Source organism: Ambystoma mexicanum, chromosome 10 (assembly GCF_040938575.1).
Source record: "Ambystoma mexicanum isolate Mex_15411 chromosome 10, UKY_AmexF1_1, whole genome shotgun sequence".
NCBI lineage: Eukaryota > Metazoa > Chordata > Amphibia > Caudata > Ambystomatidae > Ambystoma > Ambystoma mexicanum.
Window position 1 is genome coordinate 1405271864 of NC_090932.1, and position 14429 is coordinate 1405286292.

Consider the following 14429-nt stretch of genomic DNA (forward strand, 5'->3'; position numbering starts at 1 on the left):
TTGTAACATTGAAAATCAGTGAGCTTTAATCCAATTTTTCAACTTTAATTTTTACTTACTAATTCTAAGACTTCTCGACCCAATCAGCAGATAGGTTTCTAATTTGCCTAATCTCTTTGTTACATAGCTTCTTATGTAAGTTGAAAAAATAATCGAATACATGTGTGTGATTATTCCTTGATGGCAACCCCATCTTTACTTTAATTGAGCTGTCTATCATTCTTTCTATGTAAGCAGGGAAATACGCATAACTGAATAGGTGGCGTCTTTCCACAAGCTGCAGATGGTTACAATCTGCAATAAAAAACACATTTAACTTCAACACATTTCCATTGTGCCATGCAATTCTATTTCTACTGGTATTCACAGTTTGATTGTCATTATAGTGATCACCACAGTTACACCCGTCTTAATATTTATTTCAATTTCCAACAACCTGTGGTCGCTGAGATTTGTGTGTTTCAAATTAAAGGATTTACAAGCTTCAAATAATTTTTTAGACACAAAAATCTGGTCAATTACAGATTTTTTTATCCCATTAGACCAGGTATAAGGGTCTTAATTTCGCGGTAGGATAGGATTTGCATGTAACAAACCCCAGTTCGAGAAGGAGTACCACATATGTCCCTGCAAACATTTTCTGGTTGCGCCATCCCGACCACCGTCAATTGGATATTTCCCCTTTCCCTCTACAATAGATGGAATACCATGGTCCGATTCCAGATTGGAATTCACGTTGTCACCTATCGGGATTAGGGCATTCAGATCACCTACTACTAAGAAGTGGAGACCTTTATATTTATTGGACATATCCAAAAATAGGGAATTCACCTTCTTAATCGTAGATAGCAAATCATACTGAGGGTTCCAATAAATTTACGATCATCATATTTAATGTAAGTTGTTAGTTTGTTAGTTCGACCAACACTGCCAGAACCCCTATAACCACAGAAATAGACTGCATAATTTTCATACCCTCACCAGTCCTTACTGGAGTTAAAAGCCCACTAGATGGGCAGCCTCTAAAATACTTTGCCAGTTGAAACATAGAATCGTAGTCATTTATATGGAATTTGTGTCATCCATCACTCTTGAATGCATATAATGTTATTTTCTTATTAGTTTGGCACACAACTCTTTTGAAGAAGATAGGTGAGTGTCCCCTGGAGTTCCAGGAGACCAGAAGTATGTCATTATTAGGACTAAAGATCTAGCCTTAAGGTTTTGAGCGGGGCAATTGAATCCCTTAACGATGTTGCCAACCACGACCAAGATTGTGCATTATGATTTGGAGGATTCCAGTGAGAATGCATGGATGCTGATTCGACCAAGACTTTTCTCCCATTCTCATATTTAACATATTCATGTTTCGCAAGATTCTTATTTTGTGTTGCCTCCCTAGCATTCCAGTTATCTCTATTATTTACAAGTGACAGAGCTTCGTGATTTATTGTATTCAGGGTAAGACTAAAGTCGTTGACGAAAAATGCTTGGACTAGCAGTAAATATTGGCTTACGCCACTGAATGCTCTTCCGATCTGCCATTGTTGGTTTACGATTTAGAATACCTGAGAAGTCAGCAGGAGTAGTATGTGCCGTGTATACTCCTTGTGAAACGTTATAATTTTGTTTGCCCATTTCCAAGGTTTTCACCGATTTACTGAGGCTCCATCATTGCCAGGACATCAGAAGTTTGAGTTACAGTACGAGTAAGCGCAGAAGTAGATTTTAGAGTTTCAAGGTCCCTGACCGACTGCTTATGAATATCGGACTGTAGAGTAGCTTGCTCAATTTGGGTTTCAGTACTAGTGGACTCAGCAGTAGATTTGGTAATTTCTGAGTCCTTATTCATCGAGGTAGGTATTATTTATTTTGATAGTGATTTTTCAATGGTATGCTTAAGAGATTGGAATGATAAATAGCGAGATTTCCATCTATTATAACACTCCCATCAGCGTTATTTGAGCTGGAGTGAAGTCCATTTCCTAGGATCCGACTCTTTTCATCACGGGTTATTGCAGGCAGCAATTTTGTATATCCTATTTGTTCGTTATTAACCTCTAAAAAGGTATTTGGGCCTACTTGCAGATCTTTTTTGGGGGCTTCTAATAACTGTTTCCTGCCTCAATATTAATACACTTTATTTGTGCCTTGGTTTCTAAGATATCTCTTATGGCGGCAGGAACCACATCTAATGGTTGAGTTTCCATTGTTTTGAAAGTAGATTTGCATGCAGAGTCTGGTATTTTTAACACAGGTTTTTGTGTGGGTTTAGATTGAGGTAAAGGATTACTGCCTGTGTCCGTTTTCTTTACTGGAAGTTTTTATGTAAACTGAATAGATGGTGGAGGATTACGAGGGGTTTTAAGGAACAGCTGATATGTCTCTTTACTTCCATCCACTCTTTTATCATTTCTCCCCTTCTGCTTCATTTCTTCTGACAGAGTGTTTGCAACCAAATTAGCCGCTGAACGATCTACATACATTTCAACACCCCAGACACACTCAGGATGATCTAAAAAGCAAGCAGTCTCTGCTCCATTAATAGTTTCATTTTTAATTATATGTGTAGTTTCAGAATTGATAATTTCATTAAGCTTTATGTTTTTTAATTTTTTATCTTTGGGTTTAACTTGAAGAATATTTAGGGGCGCCAGGGCGCTCTTACCATCTTCTTCCCGCCTTACCCCTAAAAAGGATTTGGATTCTTCATCTAGTTGCTGTAGATCCTTCATCACATCAACACTAGATTGATTTTTCAGTTTTTTTCTCCAGTCTTTTCTGGGTTTTTCTTTGTTTTGCTCTCTGTTTCTCAGCTCGCACAGCTGAGCACCTTTCTTTATGGGTAAGTACAACCACAGGATTTTCAAATGGAGGATTTTCACCCTCCTCATAATCAAAATTTATCTGGGCACTAGTCCTATCTATTTCAGACTCTAAGTCAATTAAGTCAGTCGGAGCCGACAGACTATTTAATCGTTCTGTGTTCTCACAAGGAGTGGCTCCAGTAGTCAGCCCCTCGAATGGCTGATGTTGAAGAGCCTTTGTAACCTCAATCAAGCTATTTATGGCCATCATAAGCTCATCAATTTTTGAAGTATTCGATGCCGCTTCTTTTAGTATCTTTCCCACCCAGGCATCCACGTCGCTGTCCTTGCCCAGATTGTTCTGTGAGGTATGAATGCATGCTTGTGTTACCATTTTCTGTGGCATTTCTTCAGGTATTTCCCCAGCCAGTTTAGGTGTAGATACTGTTTCAGCGTAAGACTTCAGTTGTGGAAAAAAAGTTCCACATGTTTGAACCGATTTTTCATGCGTGACCATGCTTTTCTTTACATCTTTTGCCAAAATAGCTATAGTATCACAAGTAAACATTAAACCCTCAATTTTGCTGATCTTGCCCAATATTTCAGCCAATGCAGTTTTCATAGCCATAATCTCCGAGTGGGTTTGCTCGTGCACCTTATCGAGCAAATTTAAGATACGTGTTATTACAGGGAACAAAATCGTTGTTCGTAGCACAGTCTGCTATGATAGGAGAGGAGTTGTGTCCCTGAGTTCAATGGTACTCGGGCTCTGTTACCTTAGTCCCCATTATAATTCCCTGTTGCAAAGCCTGTTGACTTTCAGGATCAGAATGGAAAGATTTAGTCTCGAACCCAAGAACAGGGGAGCTTGCATTAGTAATATGAATATCAATTACTTCCCGAGGATCTTTTGTTTTGGAAACACCAGGATCTAAAGTTAATGGAAAAGTCTTTAAAGGCATATTTACACGAAACCCATTAGCACCAGAATTATTAAACACAAAGACATTTTCAATTCCTACCCTGCTTCATGACACTGGGGTTGAAGGACACAAAGAAAGTCACATTCGCCTTCCCAGTTCTGATTCAATAACAGGGACGATAATAGAGCAGTCTGATATTTTATTGTTGAACTGTTCATAGTTCACCACATGTGGAAGAATTGTGGATACTTATATCATCACTCCCTAAGATCGGATTAGTAACTCTGTCGTGAACCACATCATTTACTTCCTTTAATGTAAACGTTTGAAATGGGGTAACAGTAGAGAGCAGTACAGGTATCTCGTTAAGTTGTTTCATAGGGCTATCATTAGTTTGAGTGGGATTCCCTGGTCCACCCAGTACATTCTCTGAAGCCTCCAATATCTCTGTCTGCCAAATCTTGACTTTCGATGGTCATAGTTATAGGAGTACCGGTTAATTTTCTGCCACTCCTTAACCCGTTGACCTTTTTTTTTCCCTTTACGAAATTTACAATTCAAATGACTCACTGCAATTTTAGGCTTCAAATCACACGTAAAAAAGAGACTATTCAGTCACTAATTGCATGCAGGTGTCCAAAAAAGCACTAAGAGAAAAACTGGAAAACAAAGCCGAAACCGGAGAGCGTTCACCGCTTATCCAACCACCTCACAGCGTAGCAGCACCTCAATACACTTCTATCACTGAGTGCTAGGTCCTACAAAAGTGCCCGAAGGACTGAAAAATGAAGGGTTACCTTCTAAACAGCGAAGGAAGATTCAGGCAAGAACTAAACTAGATAAAGCAACAGGCTACCAAAGAAAACAACTAGTCTGTAAATAATCAAAAACAAAGTAGTCGACTTACGAGGTCACAATATAGTCACAATATATTCAGAAAGTAGATTGCTACTGGACAGGCACCATGCACACCTCACAACCCGAACAGCCAAACAGCCCACTTGCGTGCCACTTCCGTGTGCGCGCGCGGGTGCGCGTATACTGTGATTATGTAGGAGTCCCAGGTGGAAAGGGAGGTGGCGGAGTCACCTCGTCCCAATGACGCTGGGGAGAAAGAAAAAAAAATGCACTAGTAAGCTAGTATGCAATAGCTGGAGAAGCAAAGGCATCCCAGCACAAGGCCCGGCATATCCTGATAAAAGACACCTGTTTAGAACAGAAAGTAAAGTTTCCTCTGCGTTTCCATGCAGCTATGCAGTGGCTCTTCCTCTTGCCGACGCACGAATCAAAACTCCACAGAAAGGCAGGAAAATAAGCAGCAAAGATCAGAGAACCTGGACAGCCAAACAGCCCACTTGCATGCCACTTCTGTGTGCGCCTTCATCTGGAGTCGTGGGCCCACCCACCCCAAGATGCCCGCTGCTTCCTCCAGGGAGTGAATTATGCGTGTTTGTCCATCCAGTGAGAACTGCAGCGCTGCCGGGAAGAGCCAGCGATATTTGATTTTCCGGGCCTGGAGGACGGTTTTCCTGGGGTCTGAGGGCTTGCCGCCTCTTAACTGTTGTGGCCGCCAGGTCTTGAAAGATTTGGAATGAGGACCCCTGAAAAGTCAAGTCCTCCTGTGTGCGACTTGCAGACATGATTTACTGCTTTGTGGCGAAGAAGTGGACCCCCCTAATTACTTCAGGCAGATCTGCTGCAGGGGAGCCCCACCGACATCGCAGTCTATGGGTACGGTCCAGCAGGAGTAGAGACTTGTTGCAGTCGGGGAGGAGGGTTTGGAAGAGGTTGCTAACATAGAACGGCAGGGCTTGGTCCGAGATCGAGGCTAGTACTCCTTTCATTCTGATATTGTTCATGCAGGCCGTGTTTTCTAAGTCCTCCTGTTTGCGTTTCATGCTCTCACTATCCTCCGCCAGAGACTGGAGTTTCTTTTGCAGGTTCACAATCTGCAACGAGTAGTCCATGGCCTAGTCTTCCGTTTCGCTGATTCTACACTACTTCTTCCATTCTGTTATCTAGCCCTTCTAGTTTAGCTGCAACCTCTGACATGCAGTTCCGGAATTCTGTTTTGATGTCCACAAATAAGGCTTGTATGTAGTCTTTCGTGGTAGTCTTTCGTGAGGGGTGAAATGGTATCCCTGTGAGTAGACACGAACCACAACAAGTGCGAGCTCCTATTAAGTAGGATCGTGCAGAAGGAGCCAATTGCAGCTCCTACAATACACCAGCTCACAGGGATACCATTTCACCCCTCAGCGGCACCATTGGGTATATCAAGAGATCAAGTAAGAGAAACCACCTGTAGAAGCCGCAAGACAGAAGCTAGAAAACTATTAGCACATCCGCAAAACCCTGCGGCAAGGAAAACCACGAAGAAAGCTTTTTGGACTAAACCTAATGATTTTGTAGGAAGATCCTTCCTCGTAAGAAAATAACGCCCAACCTATGTGGACAAATTTTCGCCTGCTAATCAAGAAAGCCCGCACACTAAGCAGACCAGTTCCTATCATCTCTAAGAGAAGGCCAGAGGATTCCTAACTTGGCCAAAGCCCACTTGTAACCCCTCACATTGACCACTCCTGAAGAAAGTCCCAAGACCCACATAGAGGACTGAAACATGTCGAGAATTTTTTTGTCAGTCTAATTAATTAAACTGTCTGAGTGAATTGAATATTCCAGTGAAGGGATGTTCTAATTATAATAATGGAATAGAATTGGAATAGAAGAATAGAAAAGATAACGATGAATCATAATCGTAACTCTGATCTAGAAGAACTACACAACAGGGATTTAATTAGAGATCAGTAACGTCAGTATCTCTAAGATTTTTTAGAATTGATTGTGCATGAGGTTTGTCTTTGTTAATACGATACATATGTATCTTTTTAGAGGGTCTAATCATGTATTTTAGACAATTTTGTAATTTCTATTAAAATTTGTACTTTTTGAACTAATTGATGGCATTCAGATGAATGGATAACTGTTGATAAAGGACCAAGTCCTATCTTTTCGAGTCTTGTGTAGTCCTGGGGATGTCATTTGCTCCGAGGGAGAGGGTATGTTGTGAGTCCTGGACCTGTTCTTTACGGTCCAAGTCCTGGTTAGGGTCTGCTGTCTCCTCCGCTCTGCTTTTCTAGGCAGATGGTGTGGGTCACCCCCTTTAACAGGCCTTCTGGGTGTTATCCAGACTTCTGCATGGGAGCAACCAGCAGTGTAATCTTCTGGTCTGCCCATGAGCATGTGGGAGGGCCTCGTGGGTTTTGGTTGATGCTGTTGAAAACAGGTTTTTGCTGTTAGAGTGGTTGGGGGGGCAGCGCAGGCTTTCTTTTATTTAAAATTTTTGGAGACCCCTATGGCGAGCCTCCCTGTGTCCAGGTGTGGCTTTAGGGTGCTGGGACCCGGCCGGCTGCCACTCTTCACCCCCCCCTCTGACGGGCTGTTCTTTGGGGAGGGGGTTAGAGGGGGTCTCCCTCCCTGCTGACCTGGTCCGTGCGACGCTCACCCCCAGTGGGCTCAGCCTCATTTTAAGCGGGGCTCTGCAGTTTGGCAGATCGCTGGGAGGCCGGAAAGTCTGTGTGGGCCTCCCTGTGTGCGGCGGGGTGACCCATGATGGGGATGCTTGAGGGGCTGCCTTGAGTGGTGCTGCACTGGAGGCTCGGAGGCCGAGGCACAGCAGCCCACCCAGGGTTCGCTAGGCTCTCAATTTATTGTCTTTTCTGGCTGGGTATGGGGGTGCTGGCAGCTCACCCCCCCCCAGAGCCCCTCTGTCTCTGTTGTACTGCTCCTCCTCCTCGATCACCTCTCCAGTCGTGTGGCCCGCTTGGTTTTGGTCGGCAATCTGTTGCCTGTGTCGGGTCATCTGCTTACTCCTCTTGTGGGTGGTTACCAGCGACTTGTTCCCGCTTCAGCTGACACAGAGGCCCTCTTCCGGACTGCTGTAGCCCTTGTTGGCTCTGCTCATGTCCCCACTGTTCTCTCTCCCTGATTGTTGTCAGAGCTCTCCGTAGCTTTGCTAAGTCCCTGCCTTTCTTTGTCGCGGTGTTGATGGTCGAGTTGTCCTTGCAGGCAGCCGCCCGCTCCTGAGCTCCTGCAGCCTGTTCTGGACCTCCCAGTGCCGCCTATGTCTTGTCTTGGACCCCTCTCTTCCAGGCGCCCTGTAGCTGGACAGTGTCCATCTGTGCAGGGCTCTGGCACTGTTTGCTTGCCACCTGGGCAGGGTGTCCGGGCTCCTCCTCTGACACCCAGTCCGCCCAGAGAGAGTCGGAGAGCGAGTGGCTCACTCCTCTTTGAAAGCGCTCTAAAGGCCGCCATTTTGAGGCTTCAAGGGGACCATTAGCGCTCTCCCTCACCACAGAGATTTCGGGGGGGTCGGTAGTCACCTATTTCCTCCCTTTTTGGGGCTGCCAGCTCCCGGGCTGTTCCGCCTTCGAGTCGCTGTCGCTATTTCCTCTATGCCGGTTTATTCACAGTGAAATTCAGTGTGAGCTCGGGCATCCCACGCAGGCTATCCGAAAGGCGACCGCATTGCCGGCGCCTTAAGCCACGCCCCCATCCAGGGTATTTTTGAGGATGTTTTGATTGACCGGTCTCCCTTCGAGAAACAACAGCCAGAAGGCGTGATCATGTCGGTTTCCGGAACTTCCTGTAGGCCTTCCTGGAGTAAATTCCACTGGATGTCTCTATGACTAGTCAGCAATGTGGTGGTGTTTGCAATCCTAGTGGAGTAATCCGCTGATGTTGTAATGTACTTTCCAAGGGCATATAACTTCTTGCGATCCTTGTGTGGAGGTGCCTCAGCCGTAGACAAGGGTACTCCGGCTCTCTTCCTTGTAGTAGTGACTACTAGGGAGTCAGGAGTGGCACGTCCCCAGATATATAGCGGGTCTGTTGGAGAGGGGCCAAAAAGTTTTTAGACTCGAGGATTTACAGCTCTTGTTTGAGATGGAGTCAACAAAGAGGGAGCAATGTGCCTCGTGATAGAATTCAATGGTGGTATTGCTTGACTTGTGGGTGGTTTTTCCTTTAAAATGTCCTCCACAAAGTCTGTGTCTTGTACTGCCTCTTGAGTGGCAATTTGAAAGTGTTCAGCAGCCTTTTTAAGAATAGCATTGACGGCCATCTGGTCATCAATAGGTGGGGCTTGTCTTTGAGGAGGTGAGGCGGGAGGATCTATTTATTTCAATGTATAAAGCCCGCTAGCAGCCCAGAGGCATTGAGGCGCTGTTACAGAGGAAGCATCTTAGTTACATGCTAGCTGCTTAGCTTCAGGTTACAGTGAGCGTATAACAGTTTCCGTAAAGCCGTAAATTACATCATCATTTGCTCGAGGTTGCAGTGAGCGTTTTCAAGGTTGGTTGCAATCAGTAAATACAATTTTACGGCGACAGGAGGCAAGAGTGTTAGGCAGAATTATATGCAGTACCCTTTGGGAACATCACACACAATTAAGACTACAAGTGACAGTACAAATTGACCTTTGGTACAAGCCTGTACTACACTGTTAAAGTGGTAGCAGGAGTGGAGCAGCCAGACTTATCTCAAGAGTAAGTGAGCAGTACAAGATAGTTACACAAATGACAGCAATTACTATGATTCAGGTAAACACTGACTCAAGGTTTTCAAGTATAAACATATACATTTATTTCACTCTTCAGTTGTATAACATCGCACTATTATAAGCAGGTAAAAAAAAAATCACAATCTTAATACACCACACCACTTCCATTAAATTCCAGTTAAGCTCACAAAATGAAGTGGGAGCAAAATGGCACTCCAGCAATTTAAAAGGGAGGGAAAGACAGAAGTTATTAGAAATTAGTTCAAATCAACAGAAGTACTCAGGGCAGTTGAACAAGAGGAACTTCAGTGAGGAGATGAGATAGAAAAGGCTTAGGGCCAAAGTCAATGGGTCAAAAGTCTTTTGCTCAAGATCACACAGTTCAGGGTAGTTTGCAGTAAAGTTTGTGGCACGGTTTCCAGACGAGGTTGGTTGATACAAAAGTTAGTTCAAAAAGAAGAGGAGGACAAGCCCTCGGATTGGAGAAAGATTTCAAACACTTTCACCGTGGTTTAACGAAACGGACAAACGGATTTGCACAGTACCTTAAAATGGAGAGGGAGCTGTAGCTGAGGCGGACCTTCCTGGTAGCTCCTGCAGGCTCCCGGTTCCTGAAGCGACTGTCGGTCTGACACGAAGAGGGAAGACTGGAGGGTCCCGCACTACCCAGGGAAGAAACCAGCAGCAGAGCAAAGCAACGAATAAAAACCCCAGCAGGGTCCGACCTTCCTGGCTATCCGGCCCACTGTAGCTCTGTACAGTGATTTCGACCAGAGGAGGGGTCCTGGCTTGTAGTTTGGTCAAACTGGTTGGTCCCACCAGCTCAAGAGAAGAAGTTTCCTGGAGGATCTTCTCTGTCAGCGGTTTCTGGAGATTCGGTCCTGCAGCAGGGCTTCACAGGGCGGTTCAGTCGTTGTAGGGGTCCTCTTCTGCCAGTTCCTCGTTGGTTCTTTCGTTCCAGTGGCAACTCTGCCTTTCCAGCCCCAGAGACCTGCTTTTTATGTAGTTTCCCCCCATTCATACAGCCTGGCTGTCAATCACACAGCAGGGTGGCCGTCCTGGCAAGGACTGTCCCCTTAGCCAATCAAGCAGGAGTGCGACTTGAGTTACCAAGGGAACCCATGGCAGGGGTCCGAAGACCCCTCCCTCACATCCTGCCTACCTAGACTTTCAGGCGCCTTAAGGAGGGCTTCTGTGCAGGTTTGGCGCCCAGAGAATAACGCCAGAAAGACTAACAAAAAGAAATGGTGAATAAACCCAGCTGGGGCCAAAATAAAATGTATTTGGTCAAGCGGGTTTATGTTCGAGGCTAATATAATAGCCTAAAACAGCACCACGTTTATATAAGATAATCACTGTAGAAAAGTTAGGGTAGTTACCACTGCCACCAGCCAAATCTTAATGTAAAGGGAGCAAAACAATGCTCCAAGAGGCACAGACAAAAAGGGATAAGAGTTGACCCTTTTCAATACTCCATGTAAGATGGGGTGTACTGGGTCTGTGGTTTAAAGTGACTAAAGTAAAGTTAATGGCAAAGTTAATGGCAACTTTACCCTTTTCCGGGGGGCAGTAGTCCACCCCAAAAAATGGAGTCGGGGGGGGAAGTCTCGAAGACAATTCTGTGTCACTGCACTGAAGGTGCTGTGTAACACACATGAAAATATGAGGCCATGGAGTAGGTGAGGCTCCAGTGCTCAAGATCACACAAAAAGTGAAAACACACACAGCAAAACACATGTAAGAGTACGAAAACAGGCTCACACTCTTACCAGGTGGAAAAAATGAATCCTAGAAATCCAGCAAAGCTGCTGAGGGACTCATTAGGTAAGGGAAATTAGACATTTATGAGAATTCTCCCTAACACAGAGTAGTCAGCATTAGCCCAGAGCGGTTGCGCAGCGAGCAGGGGCCTGATCAAACAAACAGCATGGTTTTGATAGCTTTACGGAAAGCTAAGTGACCCTATACACAAGGTATCTGGATCTGGTGTAGTGGAAGGTGAAAACCATGCTGCCTCGCCTACTGGTTGTTCATCACCCCAGTCTGGACATTGGTCTGGCGTCTCATCAAAGGGATTCTCTCCCTGATCATAGGGGTCTTGATGGTTCAGGTTCAGACAGGTCAAACACCTCCTTATGAGGGAACTCACTTGACGTTCTTTGAACTTTGAACAAAGTAGGGTAAGAGTCTTCCTTCCTTGGTATCCATTGGGGTGATAAACCTCTCACAAAATCTACAAACTTGGAAAGCTTGTTCATGTATTCCTCAAACCTATCTCTGGTCCATAGGGATGAACCAGAGGGGTCTGACGGGGGAAAAGGACTCTGAGGACTTGAGTCTCTTGACAGTCGAGATTTCTCAGCCAGTGTCTTAGATAGGGGATGAGAGGCATCTGAATATTCTTCTCGCCGTTTCGACATGTCCTTTCGCTTATTTGCCGCTGAGATGATGTTTGCGAGACTCTCGCGTATCTCTGGCTTATCGGGGAGGGATTTCGATGAGCCTTACGGCTTTGTCACGGTTTTTGGCACCGCCGAAACCTTTGGCGTTGACGTGCTCTTATGACGCATTTTGGCGCCCTTATGGTGTTTGGTCCTGACACCCTTTTGGCTTGAATGGCCGGACACATGCTGTATCGACGGTTGCGGGGAGGGCGGCCGATCATGGGGATCGGTGGGTTCCGTCGAAAGTCTAAATGTTCCAGTTGGCATCTGTGGCCTTCCCGACTAGTCCGTCGAGGAGGCTCGGGGGGATTGTGCGTTTTTCTTTTCGTGGTGTGAGTGTGCCCTTGTCACCGGATGTTGTCTCCCCATAGCAGAACCGGTGGCCTGCCTGCCAGGGCCGGACACTTCAGAACTTTCCTGTTCCGCAGAGTGGTCAATGACCTCCGCATCGGAGCCATGGCTGTTGCTTACATCCTCATCATTCGGGGCGCCTGCACCAACGGGGGAGCTACTCTCGGCCTGCTGCATGGTGTAGGCTGCCCCCCGCTTGTCCGCCGACCTTTTATTGTCTTCGGATGTAAAAGTTGGCAGGACTTGCAGGATCGCTCTTCGTGATCAAGAGGTAGACACTTGTTACCCCTCTGGTGCGTGTTGTTCCATGGATATTTGCCGTTACAAGACGGCCAACATTTAACCTGTCCATAGCTCAAGTTAAAAGTGACAGCGAAACCAGAAGCGAAAAGAGTGGGGAGAAGGGAATGCATTCTAAAAAAGAATCGAAACCCTGGGGCCCCACTTTCCCTACTGTATAAGCCTGGCCGTAGGGCCAAGGCCACGCGGTCGACAGCGTTGACCGAAGCACCAGCGCCAAAATCTGCAGTCTTCGGCGTTGGTTCAGGAGTAGTTGTCAAAGAATTGACAAATATTAAACGATCAGCGGTCGTGTACAATAAAAATAGAAACTTAGCAATTTACGAGCTCTACATAAGGTGACCAGCTAGCTGGGCGGAAAAAAACAATCTGAGGGACCTCGACACGGGAGGGATTTTGGGTACACTACACGTCACATTGGGGATAGTGTTACAAGCACGCCCATGTCTATGTCCCCTTTCGATACTCGAAAGACCAGGTGCAATACTGCGCGATGACCACTACATGTCGGACTATATGCACAGCATGTGATTCTAAGCAGATTCACAAGCATCAGAAACCATGTCACTACGCCCCATACCTCAGTTCACCCCTTTTTCCCGTGCTTGAACGCTGCTGAGGAAAAACCAATGGGAGGCAAGGCTAATCAGACAAAAAAAATGTATCAGTGGGAAACATCTCAAAGGGGCGAAACCCCATCGAAATTAGTAAATGGAAAGAAATTATTTTTTTTTTAAATAAAAGACAGTCAGCCAGATAGAAGCAGTCAAATCAGCACCATCACCAGGCGTCCTTTCGCTTAGAAAGATGCGCAAAGCCATAAGAGGTTTTTGAGCGGGGATGGATGGGTGGGGCGATGAGGAATCTGTGGGAGAAGAATCCATAGAAAGAACATTACACATTACAATAAGTAATTTCTCCTTCAAAGGATTGCTTTTCTCCCGCAGATTCCTCATCTGATAGACTCAGACTCCACAAGCAGTTGGGATGATGGTGGTGGGCAGAAAGTGTCATAGTAGCAGATTTTGCAGCACTGCCCCACCAAATCGCGCATCCACCTCACGGGGAAGGTCCAGACAATAGTGCCTGGTAAATGTGTGCAAGGATGACCATGTGGCAGCACAAAATATTTCCCTAAAGGGGACTCCCCTCTGTAAAGGCGTAGAAGCCCAGACTCCTCTTGTGGATTGTGCCGTGTGTCCGGAAGGAATGTCCTTACCAGCGGATTGATAGCACACTGCGATGCAAAGGATAAACCATCGCGAAAGGGTCTGTTTTGTTACGGGTAGACCCTTATGAGACAGAGAATGGGCCAGGAACAGCTAATTTTCAGAACTCAAAGCTCTTTTAGGATTTAAAGGGTGGAACTGTACCTCCGCTTTAGAGGGGTGCAGTGGAGGGTGGAAGACTGGTAAATCTATGGACTGAGACTCAGAAACCACTTTCGGGAGAAAGCCAGGTCTCACACATTAAGGGAAACTTTTTCCTGAAAAGAAACATATGAATGGGTGCTTGCAGCACAATGCCTGCAACTCACTAACCCTCCTGGCTGATGTGATTGCAACCAAAAAGGCTGTTTTCAAGGACAACAGTTTCAAGGAACAGGAATGCATGGGCTCAAACGGAGCCGCCATCAAAAATGTCAGCACCATATTTAAGTCCCAGTCCGGGACAACAAAGGGAGTTGGCAAAAACATATTCACAAGGCCCTTCTGGAATTGGTCCATAAATGGTATCGCAAAGAAAGAACCTTCATCCGGGGTCCTTTTCAACACAGACATGGCCGCTCAGCAACAGAAGCCAAGTGGCACATCAACAGGATGGAGTTGCAAGCCATCAGGCTAGCCCTGAGAGCTTTTGCCCTATCTCTCAAGGGGAAACATGTCCTGACTCTGACTGACAACATGGTGGCCATGCACCACTAGCTGCTGGAGAACAGGATCTCGGTCTCCGCAATTCATCTAGATGGGTCAGAGAACGGTTTGGAGGATGCTTTGAGCAGGCTGAGCACGGTCTCACACGAGTGGGAAGTGTGCCAGGAAGT

General features: G+C 45.8%; 1 protein-coding gene across 1 annotated transcript in view; it reads right to left on the minus strand.

The window, feature by feature from the left end:
• ACACB (acetyl-CoA carboxylase beta) overlaps window positions 1–14429 on the minus strand; it is a 3851763-nt gene that overhangs the window by 2509438 nt on the left and 1327896 nt on the right. The window lies entirely within an intron of this gene.